Source organism: Protopterus annectens, chromosome 1.part0 (genome assembly GCF_019279795.1).
Source record: "Protopterus annectens isolate FY-2018-M chromosome 1.part0, PAN1.0, whole genome shotgun sequence".
Lineage (NCBI taxonomy): Eukaryota > Metazoa > Chordata > Ceratodontiformes > Protopteridae > Protopterus > Protopterus annectens.
Window position 1 is genome coordinate 1500172075 of NC_056725.1, and position 13611 is coordinate 1500185685.

Consider the following 13611-nt stretch of genomic DNA (forward strand, 5'->3'; position numbering starts at 1 on the left):
ATTACCCCATTTGCAGGTGAAATACATGCAAATGAGGTGAATTTGCGATCCAGAAAGCTGTCAGCTGGCCATGCAGGACTAGTGTAATCTGCAGAAATGTACTCGGTTAGTAACCGAGTACATTTCTGAAAACTACAAAACAGAGCCAAGACAGCTCCAAATAAAGAGTGTTTTAACGTGTAAAGCATGCCAACGGCCAAATATATGGCCATTGGCATGGAAAACAGTTAAAAAAATTACCTTTATATTTTTTTAGCTGATTTCAGCAGTTTAAGCATAGGGCAGCAGCACACAAATGGGATCGAGCGAAAAAAAAAAAAACTGAAATAAGCATTCTAACCAAAATCACTATTTTGGCATTATACTCAATGGCAGGCAAAAAACAACATGGTGATTGAATAGTGGTTGCTAAGGGGGGAGGCTCAGTCTGGGACCTGTAACTATGCATTAGCATGCAATCCTATGCAGATGAGGGGAATGATACTGAATCCCAGATTTCCCCTCAATGCCAGTCAGCACCCAACAGTGTAAGAGCAGTAAAAGCTTGGTGCAAGCCTAGGAGTTAGCTGACATCATAGCGGTATGTGCCAGGCATAGTGTAAGTGGATTGGAGGCCTGTGGCTCGAGTTTGCCCTTAGCTTAGCAGGGCTAAGCAAGGGATTGTGTCTGAGGCTGTCTAGCACTCTTTACATTGCCTAAGCAGGTGTGTGCACCGCACATCAGGTTTTAAAGGAAAATAAAAAAGTTAATTCAGGAAATAGCAGCGCTGTGCACATATGAGCACTCTGTTTGTGTGGCGCACCCCCAGGCTTAAACAGGAAGGCAATGGGAAGGGAAAACAGTAGTAGGAAGGTAATCTAGGAGAACTAGCATAGCGGGCAGGTGAAATGTATCAGAATCAGCCAACTACACAGGCATCAGACCAGCCCAGCCCAGAACACTACTATAAACTATGCAAACACCTTTCCCTCTGTTTTCTCCCACATACTCTACACTACCGGTGTATACAAGCGAGGAAATTTTATCAAACAAAAACAACAAAATGATAGGGGCAGCAGTAGCTATCATACATCAACATGTGGAAGAGGCTGAGGGTGGTGAGGATGAGAATGCTATTGACCAACCCACAGTGAGGAGACGGAGAAGAGTGTACAGACCCTGGGAAACCTACCAGGGGCTACACGAGCTGGAGATAGTGGAGCGCTATAGGGTGGACAAGGATCTCCTACAGCAAATTGTTGAGCTGTGCTGGCCACACCTGACACACAGAACTAACAGAGGGGAACCCATCCAAGTGGATACCAAGGTATGTGTAGTCCTAAGAATACTAGCCACAGGTAGCTTCCAAAGACCAACTGGGGATATCATGGGGATCTCACAGGCATCAGCATCCAGGGTACTCCACCAGTTCCTGGATGCCATGTCAGCACATGCCAGTGAGCACGTATACTTCACCAACACCTGTGAGGTGTTGGCCAGCAATATGTGTCTCTTCCACCAAATAGCAGAATACACTGAGGTAGTGGGTGCTATAGACTGCACGCACATATGCACCAAAGCACCACCCGGTGAGCGCGGTATGGTCTACATCAACCGCAAGGGCTTCCCCTACATCAACTGCCAGGTCATGTGCCATGCCCAGGACAGTATAATGAATGTGTGTGCTGGCTGCCCTGGAAGCTATCACGATTCCCACATCTGGCATCTGATGCAGCTGTACCAAAGATTTGCCAATGGGGACATCCCTCACGGTCACCTAGTGGGGGATGCTGGTTATGCACTGGAGCCGTGGCTGATGACACCCATCAGAAAAGCACACACACCCAAAGAAAAACTCCATAATGAGGCACACGCACAGACCAGAATTATAATAGAGCATGTGTTTGGGATGCTCAAGTACTGGTTCCAGTGAATGGACACATCCAGTGGAGCCTTGCAGTACTCCCCAGCTACATGTACTCAGATTGTCATTGTATGTACCATCCTACACAATATGACCCTGTGGAAACAGCTGCAGCAGGAACAACATGAGGCAGCCCCCACTACTGCCATGGCCTGCAGAGGCACAGAGTGACTCGGAGGAGGAACAACCTGAGCCTGCCCCAGTAAGCAGAAGGAGGCATGCCCAGTATGCCCTGGCCTTGGCAAAGAGGCAATGCATAACACATACACTGACACAAGAGGGACCCAGGGAATGACACCTCTCTCTGACTCACACATACAGCAAAAGGGATGCCAAAAATGACATTACCTGTGCTCAACCATGTATAAGGAGTGTACTATGTGCATCCAACATAAGCAGCCCTCCAGCACCATCCTCAATAATGGCACACCCACAAGGTATGTCACTCATCTTACCAATTGATGAATGGAGTAGTATGTGTTATTACTTGTTTCTACAGTATGGATGTGAGCATGCAAGGGAATCAGGTGACTGAATGGGATGCCAGCAGATAGCAGACACCTATCATGGCAGCATGCGATCTGTAACAAATACAGGTGTCACCATAGTAGCCAGTACTACAAATGGTGACATAACCCACTGCAGGAAATGTGCTGGGCCACATGTGTGTCCATATGACACACACATGCCAGTCAGGGAGGTTCACATACCCAACAACAGTCTCAGCCAGCAGGACAGGTGTAGACAAACACAAACAAAGGCCGTGCTAAGGCCTCTGAATGATGGCTATGGGTAACCTCCCACCCTGGCCTACACAGACAGACTACATCAGGTCAGGCAGTGGGATGTTAATTCTGAAGGTTAAGAAGTCAGACACTGATATAAAGGTCAATCAAACCTAAGACCTGTAGTACACTGATATGCCTCTAGTCAGCATGATAAGTTAAAATACAGAATGAAATGGAGTCCCTGACATACCAGTACAGTCATAGCAAATGTGTACAAGTTTCAGGTGTGCCTCCCTCAATCCCATGTAGAGATGTAGAAACAGTCAGGTGTGCCCCCCAATCATATGTAGAAATGTAGAACCAGTCAGTTGTTCCACGCCACAATCCTATGTAGAAATGTAGTAACAGTCTGGTGTGCCCCCCCCAATCTGATGTAGACACGTAACAGTCAGATGTGCTACCCCAATCCGATGCAGAAATATAGTAACAGTCAGGTGTGCCACCCCTCCAATCCAATGTAGACATGTAGTAACATGTATGTGTAGCTATAATACCAGTGGAGCACAGATGACCTGAGGTGGCCAAGGTAGAAAGATAGATTGTAGCATTTGTACGATATGCAGGTATGCGTGTGTTAGGTTGGTGTGTGTTTCATGTTGTGTGAGAGTGGTCAGTATGTATGCATCTTGAGGTTTGACCTGGTGGCAATTGCCCTCTATTGCCGATGACAGGGCCAAATCCTCACAACTGCAGTGCCAAAGACAATGCTCCCCAGTATAACACATTCTAGCAGTAAGCCATTTTAAATGTATGGTGGTTAATATGTGCCACCATCTGAAAAATGGACATGGCATGACTGTTGGGCTAGATATACAAGCAGTATACAGGGAAAAGTACCCCAGACATACAGTGTATAATGTGTAACCATGAAATGGACACACCCTTGGAATTGTACATACAAGTAAGCATCACATTATCTGGGCTTGCAGTAGGGAATACCGATTGTGTTTGGCCGAACACTTGCAGATCACAAAGGTGATAAGACTGATGTATTAAGAAACAGATGATGTCCCTACACAAGCCAGCATAACTGGAATGCCCCATGCATATCTGTGAGTCAGATGCAAGTAGTGTCTATAGCACACATGCACCCAGCTCACCCAAACACCACCCACAGGTACCTCTCTGGTCTTATCCCTGCTGTTAGAAATGGGTGCAATATGACCCCCACCTGTGCATGGCAATACTGAAAGAATGCAGCATTCAGTGCAGGTGTCCCATGCAGGTGTGTCCCTGGCTGTAAGCAGCACCCTGCCAGCATCCACACCATCTGATCAATACTTATAAAAAATATTGGCATGAGCACCTATCACACCTATCCTGTCACCCCAGGGGAATATACTGTATGGCAGTTTGGGACTGTAGGAGTGACAGAATGCAATGGCCTGCTACAGCTGTCCTGCATCACCACCAAATGGCCTACAGGCCTCTGCCAAAGGCCTGCATCTCACCTATACTGCCAATGTATTTTATGTCATTGACATCCAAATAACAACATAACACACTCCACATAACCCATATGCAAGACCATGTGGACAAACCACAGTAACACGTCCACCATGTCCCACTGTATGACCTGTCGACCAACATCAAAACATAGCTGTGATGAGGTTATAACTATAGGGAAAGTATCAGAGAATGTTTGCATAATGTATGGAAGAGGATAGAATAATAGGTGGGGTGGGAGCATGGGCAGCATGGAATGTGCAAACTCTGAAACATAGCTATGTACACATACTATCCCTGGCTGCAAACATGAAAATGGGTGGCTACAAACCTGCCTGTACACCACAATAGGGGTAATGACCTGACTAATGACCCCTGCCTCTGGGTAACCTGTGTGAATCTGTACAGCTGTGAGGTATTGCCACAGCAAGATAAGGCCATACTGTCATGTTGATGGATGTACAAGTATGGGATCACTTTCCATCACTGTACCAAGGTGCTGAACTGGATACACAGACCCAGCAGCAAGTGTCTGCAGCTCCCCCTCCAGAATGTAATAACTTTCCAGGAATATGTAGGCATTTGACCACAATACTGGGCACAGCTGCATTCACCCTGTGTTCCCCAGGACATCACTGCGAGCAAATATATCTGCATGACAGTACTTGAGGACATAAAACATCACAGTGTATAACAGTATGCATGTCTGAATATCTCTGCTAACACCAGTTCCATGTAGAGAAGCAGCACAGACACAATCACCTACAGTACCCACTATCACTTGCACAGTTTGACCCCATAATGTCAACTGATATACAGATATCCTGCAGAAACAGTTTGCTAGCTGTAGGTGTCGAAAACAAAGGACTGCACTGGAGTACAATCTACCTGGAACGTATCCACACATCCAATACAGAAGGGCATACTAGGCATGCTCACACACTTAAACAAATGAAGTCCATGTCTGCCAACAACAGTGGACCATACATATCTGAAATTTGCAGATGTTAGTGCATACACTCCTCATTATGCACTAGTCATGCTTTGCACACTCATTGGATAGGGATACACACATATATCTAAGGACAACACACTATAATATGCCAAAAATACACATACATAGATGTGTGGAAGAGAGTGACAGTGATAAAGAGCCTTCCATCATGAGGCCTGTCACACCCAGCACACACCCAAAAGGTTACAACCACATGATGTGTAAATGTCATTCACTGTAGGAATTAGCCACTGGTATCCCTCAGCATTAAAGACTCTGTGGTGCTAGTGCTAGCTGTACAACATGACTGTACAAGCCAGTAGTCATCTAGCAGTTGTATACACGTACCTGCGGAATATAAATCTGCGTATGCCTGAGTGTGGTATGTTTACCACTAGATGAATGGGTTATGGCCCATGCACACACACTGCCCTTCCCATAGCCCTACTATGGCAAGCCTGCTGATGTCTGTCACTGTGAAATACACCTTTGGGGAAGAGGTAGCCCATTAATCACTATGGTGTCCCTTATAACTGTGTAATGCTGTAGTGTGATAAACTAGATAGGTAGGAGTTCTAATCCCAGACAGGGCATTTGTGTGTATGTGTGTGTGTGTGTGTGTGTGTGTGTGTGTGTGTGTGTGTGTGTGTGTGTGTGTGTGTGTGCGCTCACGTGTGTCTGTGTAGGGAGCAATGTCTTTAGGCTAGTCACACTCACTACAATTCAAATGCCCTACTTTGGCAAGCCTGCTGATGTCATTCACTTTGAAATACACATTTGGGAAAAGAATAACCCAGTAATCTGTGTAGCTTGTCCTATAACTGCATAATGCTGTAGTGTGATAAACTTGTTAGGTATGAGTTCTAATCCCAGACATGACAATTGTGTGTGTCTCTGTCTGTGTAGGAAGCACTGCTTTTTAGACTGGTCACACTCACAATTCAAATGCCCTACTTTGGCAAGCCTGCTGATGTCATTCACTTTGAAATACACCTTTGGGAAAGGAATAGCCCAGTAATCTCTGTGACACGTCCTATAACCGTGTAATGCTGTACTGTGATAAACTAGTTAGGTAGGAGTTCTAATCCCAGACATGGCAACTGTGTGTGTGTGTGTGTGTGTGTGTGTGTGTGTGTGTGTGTGTGTGTGTGTGTGTGTGTGTGTGTGTGTGTGTGTGTGTGTGTGTGTGTGTGTGTGTGTGTGTGTGTGTGAGTGTGTGTGTGTGTGAGTGTGTGAGTGTGTGTGTGTGTGTGCGTGTGTGTGTGTGTGTGTGTGTGTGTGTGTGTGTGTGTGTGTGTGTGTGTGTGTGTGTGTGTGTGTCTGCTTTTTAGGCTAGTCACACTCACTACAATTCAAATGCCCTACTTTGGCAAGCCCGATTATATCATTCCTAGTGAAATACACCTTTGGGGAAGGAGTACTTCAGTAATCTCTGTGGCATGTCCTATAACAGCATAATGCTGTAGTGTGATACAGTAGTTTGGTAGGGGTTCTATTCCCAGACATGGCAAGTGTGGATGTTTGTGTGTGTTTGTTTGTCTGTGTAGGGTGCAATGATTTTGATGCCATTCACAGTCACTACAACCTCCATTGACCTTCGTTGGAAAGCCTGCTGATGTCATTCCCAGTGAAATACACCTCTGGGGAAGGAGTACTCCAGTAAACCCCATGACATGTCCTATAACTGCGTAATGCTGTAGTGTGATAATCTACTTAGGTAGGAGTTCTAATCCCAGACATGGCAAGTGTGTCTGTGTTTGTCATCCGTATCCTCTGTGGAGGTGGCTGTGAGTGTGTAACAATTGGACTCATTGTGGACCAGGATTTGCTAATTTCTTATATGGTGGCCCTATTATATGTCACAATGTCCACCTTACAAGTATAACAGATGTTGAATAGCCAAGAGGCTGGGGTACCAATCCATACCCCTACATGTGACATGAAGAGCTGGTGAACAAAGTAAGCAACCCTTGTATTACCCTGAGAACACTCTCAACTCATGTCTCATACACAAACACACTTGCCTAGGCAACAACCGCTATGTTGGCAGTACCCTGCATATTGCCCACAGATAGTAACGGTGGTGTGATTGCAGTGGACTACAGAGGACATGGCACCCTGTCCATCAGTACAATAGGCGCATAATTGCAGACAGTGTGCCTTCACTATGTTCCCCACTGGATGCCTGCAACAACTGTGGTGCCATCAAATGGACCCAAAAAGGACATACCATGCCTTAAACACATGCCCTTTATGGACAGATGCCACTGGCACCAGGGAATACCTGTATCATGCTATCAATGTAAGTGCAGGGTCAACCTGCTATCCATTACCAGTTCCCACCACATGAAGCCAGGACTGGCACATCTGATGATAACAATCTGTGTACACAACATGGGCCACACACACCAGGTACAGTTCCACATGTCACCGTACATGCATGTGGGATGTGTGCACATCCTAGACACCATCCTGGTCATCGACTATAGAACACATACATGGCAAGCATTGCATAGCACTGGCCACACACAATAGTATCCTAGGTGACTGGATAGTAAATACAATACCTACCTGTGTGGGCCAATCCAGACACTACATCCCTGAACCATACTACAGATGATCGTCATGTGGCCTGATGCCAAGTTGTACCCTTCACCTAGTCTTGTATAGCCTTCTGGAACAGTCAACCACTACACACCCATGAAGCAATGCACCCATGCATGTCAGTACTGACACCCTGTGTCTGTATGTGTGGTGTATGATGCTTTCAACCACATTCACACTCACTACAACTCCCATTGGCATACTGAAGCATGCTGTCTGATGTCAGACACCTTCACATACCCTTTGCACATATAACCTCTGGATAACCCCTGTGGTGCATGTGATATCTGTGCATTACTGTATTGTGGCAAACTAACTAGTTAGGAAGTGTATTCCTGACCCTGCCAAGTGTGTCAATGTGGGTGAGTCCCTGAGAAAGTGTGGCTGTGTTGACGTTGACACCTGTTCATGTGGACAGACACGTGTACTACACCACACTATTGCTACTATATCATTGTTGCAGATGTCACTCACCATCACATATACGTTTGGACAGCTCCCCAACATGTAAACTATGTGGTGCATGCAACAACTGCATAGACATGTAATAGCAATACATAATCAGTCAGGGGCTTGAAACGCTGTACTGGTAGGTGTGTGACACAAACATGTTTAGGTTGTACTTTCCCACCCCCTCCCTGACTTACTTTGTCTCTGTCTGTCTCTCTCACTCCCTCTCTGGTGGATGTGGAGAAGTACACCTGCTTTGCTTGGCAGCAGCTTGTGTTTTGTAAGTGATGCTCTTGATCAGCTGATGGACTCTGCACGAATTGCAGTCCTCCTCTGGCTGCTGCATGTGGAACAGCTGTGGTAACATTATCATAGCCAACTGCATGGAAACTCACTCCAATATCTAGGAGCATCATGTTGGTGTTGGGCCTTTTCATTCACTGTGAGCAGGACCTAGATCTGGTGTTTGGCAAACAGCATCACAGATGGTTTAGGGATTTACCTCTAACAACATACACTGTGGAAACAAGCCAACAGAGAGGAGAGGGATGTGCCAGATATGACTATAGAATGTAAGTGTTGCTATTCTGCATTTGGAGTAATGTCGGTTTAACAGGGTGTGTGTGGATATGGCTGGTCTACATGTTTTAATACCTGTCATGACAGTGCTATGCTTTTGAAGAAACTCACATCTGTAGGGTCATCTGCAGATTGGGCAGTGTGTGAAGCCTTTTGATTCTTGTGTTACTCACAGAACACCCATCTGAGAACTGTAGAAGCATAGTGTGAGGATTGCAGTCAGTATATGGTGACAGCCATGAGAGTTACTGACTTCATATCCCTCATAGGACATATGTCACAATAAACCCTTGTATGACAGTAAATGTATGAGGTTATCACAGCAACATGAAAATACTGGGGCAGTGTTCATAGCTCCAGCCACAAGTCTGTTAACCTTTGTACATATGTCATGCAATAAGATGTGCATATGTTCTGTACACCATTATTTATTGACATCATACCTGATGACAAGCCAGTCAGATATCAGACTGCTAGACATGTTATGTACAGTAGGGGTTGTTTCTGAGGACATAACATGGGCATTCTGTGGTTGTGTGTACAGTACTAGGGTCTGTGTACTTACGGTGATTGTCAAAAGTATGTGTATCGTGCATATGTACCTTGGGCTGTGCACAGACTGTGGTAGATGCCATTGTTGTTGGTCCTGTTTTATCCGATGTTACATGCTGCTCCAGTTATAGTATTGGTACCCTATTGTCTCAGATGTTTACAGGGACAGACAAACACGTGTCCCATACCACAGACAGCCAGCGGACCACACTGTGCCATGACTCAGTATATGTAGGGTTAGTGTGTGAGTGGCACATATGAGGATGGTGTTTATCAGGCAGTCCATATAGTGTCATATTAAGCTTATGTACCATATGTGGCTGTGGCTGTGTTTACATTGGTTGTGGGTATGCACTTTCTCACCGGTGTCTGTTACTTTGTGCTGTGACATGTGTGTAGAGCCCGCTATAATCACAGGTACATGTGTATTCCCCCATACAAAATGTAGTCCAGTGTTGTGGCAGTCTGCCTGTAGTTTGCACAGTGCTTTGTGACATGCCTAGCAACCTAGTGCAATTACCCAGTGTGCTGTTATGTCCAGTTATCTGCAAGACATACTGTTGCCAGGCCACCATAACTGCTGTGTATTTCTGACAAAGCAGTGGGATTCTGTACAGATATATGTCGCTAACTACTGGGTAGTATGTGGCCATGTGACCTCTGCACCACCAGGTAGGATGTGTCAGAACAGACTGGCGTTTGTGCATGCATAAACTGTGTGGGCATATGTAGTCCAGTATTTACGTGATAAACCCATGTACATGGCTATTAACAGCCACATTGGGAGGCGTGATCCACATGTCTCGCATGAAGGGGATATGTGTACACCTCTGGACTGACCACAGAGTACCAGACTGTCCACATATATTGGTCCTATCTCTGCTGTAGTCCAAAGGATCATTACTGTGCTAGCAGTGGTACTGTACTATGATGTCCTTAGGATGTCTGCCAGTAGCCAATGGCGCACATGTCAAAAGCAAATGTGACCTCCCACACACGTATATTAAGACAACCTCTATTACAGTAGCAACAGTCTACATATATACCTGCAACACATAGATGACATCCCCATGCACTAAGAGGTTGGGACTATTGGTGCTGAGGTAGGACTCCACTACATGTTCTGGACATATGGTAAATATATATGTATATATATTTATCCATATATCTATATAGATATATATACACACATACACACACACACACACACACATAACAGTGCAACACCCTACTATGCCTGTGGCATGTGCATTAGATGCATATCCCTGTAGTACCACTAATGTGATATACAATTGATTGTATTGCTGTCATGGGCAATGTGTGATGGTGGGTATGTCAGAGTATCATCATGGGTCCCAGTGAGTACAATATCCAGTGGGGGTGTGGGTGCTGTGTACACTGTTATCACACCATGGTACACCTGGTATATGGGCCATGTACCACTTTATGTTGACCACTGTCACCATCAACCAAACAGGTAACTGATACCACAATCCAGCCCAGTTATGCATGCGCTGTGTGCAGCTTACCTGTAACACATTGGACACATGGACACGTTAGTTAGCACCGATAGGCCCAGGTCACTCGGATGTGTGTGTGCTTGGGTCTATATTATATTCTCGAAAGCCAACAATGTCGAATCTGACATTGTCGAGATAAGAATATCGAATGCTCAGAATCTCGAGCGTTTAAACGGAAATCTCCGTAAGGGGAGATTTCCGTTTACTGCAATGTAGTGTGATCTCGGAGTTGGTATATTTAAGTAGCGGGGGTGTGGGGGGTGCAGCCCCCCAGGTGGGGCATGCAGGGGTGCTTTCCCCCCCCTGCTTAAACCCATTAGGGTACTTTTTTCTTTTTTTTGGGTGTTTTTATAAGGTCAATGTTTGAAGACATCGATCATATGGTGTCGACCATATGTTGTTTGATGTTTACTAATTTCGATCTTATTCTATAGACCCGTCTGACTTTTATGTGTCTGTTAATGTGTATATGATGGCATGTCACACTATGTATTGTCAATATACAACCATTACATCCCCCATTACCATACTGTACATGTCTGGGGATGTTCTGCATGTAACATGTAACCTGGAACACACCTCAACCTAAATGCTGTGTGGTGTGTGCAATGAAAGCCACGCAGTTCAGTAGCACTACATACCTAGGTAGGTGTGTAGTCCTAGTGTTGCCAAGTAAGAGTGTGGGTGTATGTGGATGGGTCTACATCAGGTTGCAGATTATACATTTCCCATCGGGTCACTTGTCCATGTGGTACAGGCAATAACTGTCATACAAACTTGTGACATGTGTTCAACTGTACCCCAGATATGTCACAGCCATGGTGTTGCCACATTGCCATACCCCTTTGGAATATGACTGCAGACCATCCTCCTGACACATGTACACCTATAACACAAATGGATAACACTATGGAGACCACAATCACCCAGTGTTACTAACAGCTATAATGGTTCATTGCTGGATGGCTGCACTACCTGACATGTATGCATTAAGCATTACTCCTGACAACATGTTACATGCAGCACATTGGTACACTGAATTGCAGTCACCGTTTGCATCAGAACCATATTAGCCCGTCCTTGCATCGATGTTAGGGATGACAGGGATGTGGCACAGGTATCATCATATGCACATTGTGTGTTGTTGGTTTGCCAGAGGCCGAGTGTGGGCCATACATTTGACATCATGTGTGTGGGTGAGGGGTGTAATTAATTGAACTGGGCATGGTGATGTGGTGTGTGCAGGTATGGGGTTGCCCTAGGTGTGTTCGTATAGTGTGTGGGTATACATGCACACAGTTCTGCCATGTGGCTACCCTATACAGGCATTTTTGGACAGTTGCAGACCATACCTGGTAGGGTCTGCAGTTCACCGCTTCAGAACACAGAAATATGGACTGTGCCAACCAGGGGTTCCATGGGCACGTCCAGGTACAGGTCTTAATGTGCTACTCTCCCCTGATGATGACAGATGTCTGCCAGAACCAGGTCCCTCCTGGGACTGGCCAGGACCATGTGCTCATGGCCTGCTGTGGTGTGGTGTGGACAGCACCACCCCTGCAGTGGTGGGGCTGGTACTGCCACTATGGGAGCACCTTGGTGTCCTAGCATGTCCACATTGACCGGCACCGGTTGGTGTTGCTGGCCTACGTCCACACGGCTGTCACTTCACTCTCAGCACATGTTCAAGCACGGTCAAGCCATGGCTGATGAGACCCATCATCTCACCAAACCATCTATCCACGACCTCGGTATGAGCACAGAGGGCAACAGACAGTTCATGGAAGTTGTCAATTGTAGATGTGAGAGCAGCCCTCTGAAGCCTCAGGCCCTGTCTGGAGTACAGTTCCATATGTGTCTGCGACCCATAACAGCCTGAAACATGCGTCTGGTGGTACCAGTTGTGGCACTTCTGCCAGGGGTATGATGACCAGAGGCCCTACCAAGAGCACCCTGAAACATCTGCCTATGTGGTGCCCTGCCAGACATCTGGCTATGCCTGCTGTGACCAGACACAGTAGGTATGGATAACACACTCTCCTGTGCATTGCCACCAACTGACAACTGTCCCTCTGCTATGGCCACTGGTGATGGGGTATGTCTAGGCACTGAAACTGTGTGCAGGGTTGGGGTGGCTAAGAGGGGGATGTCAAACGATGGTGCATTTTCAGCCCCTGATAACCCCACCTGTGCCTCAACAGTACTATCATCATCTTTGGTGTCTGTATGGACACCATCAGATTGCATGCAGGAAGGACCCTGACCCACCTAGCCACCTGTGGGGTAAAACAAAAAACACACTTTAAGACCTGTACAGCATTGCATAACAGTGCACACACACACACACACACACACACACACACACACACACACACACACACACACACACACACACACGCACATTCCATCTTAATACCTACTTGTCCGTGATTTTACAGTCCCACGTTTATTCCCATAAGTTCCCCATCCTGCATCTCACTTGGTAACATACATTCATTAATACCACTCATTAACATATCATTCCTCTAAATGCCTAGACAAGTGGTCACAACACAAGACCTGTTACTCCATTACCTCCTTGACCTGAGTGGAGTAAGTTTTATATGGCCTTACTGCTTTCATTCAATGTTCACCCTGTGTATGTCTGGACATCATGAGCATGGCTCCTATATGTGAGGGACAACTACGTTCACTCCATAATGTCACACACTGGAGTGTTATGTGTACGTATTGCTCAGTAAATGCCAGATATGCTGCTCAATCAACCTATCATGT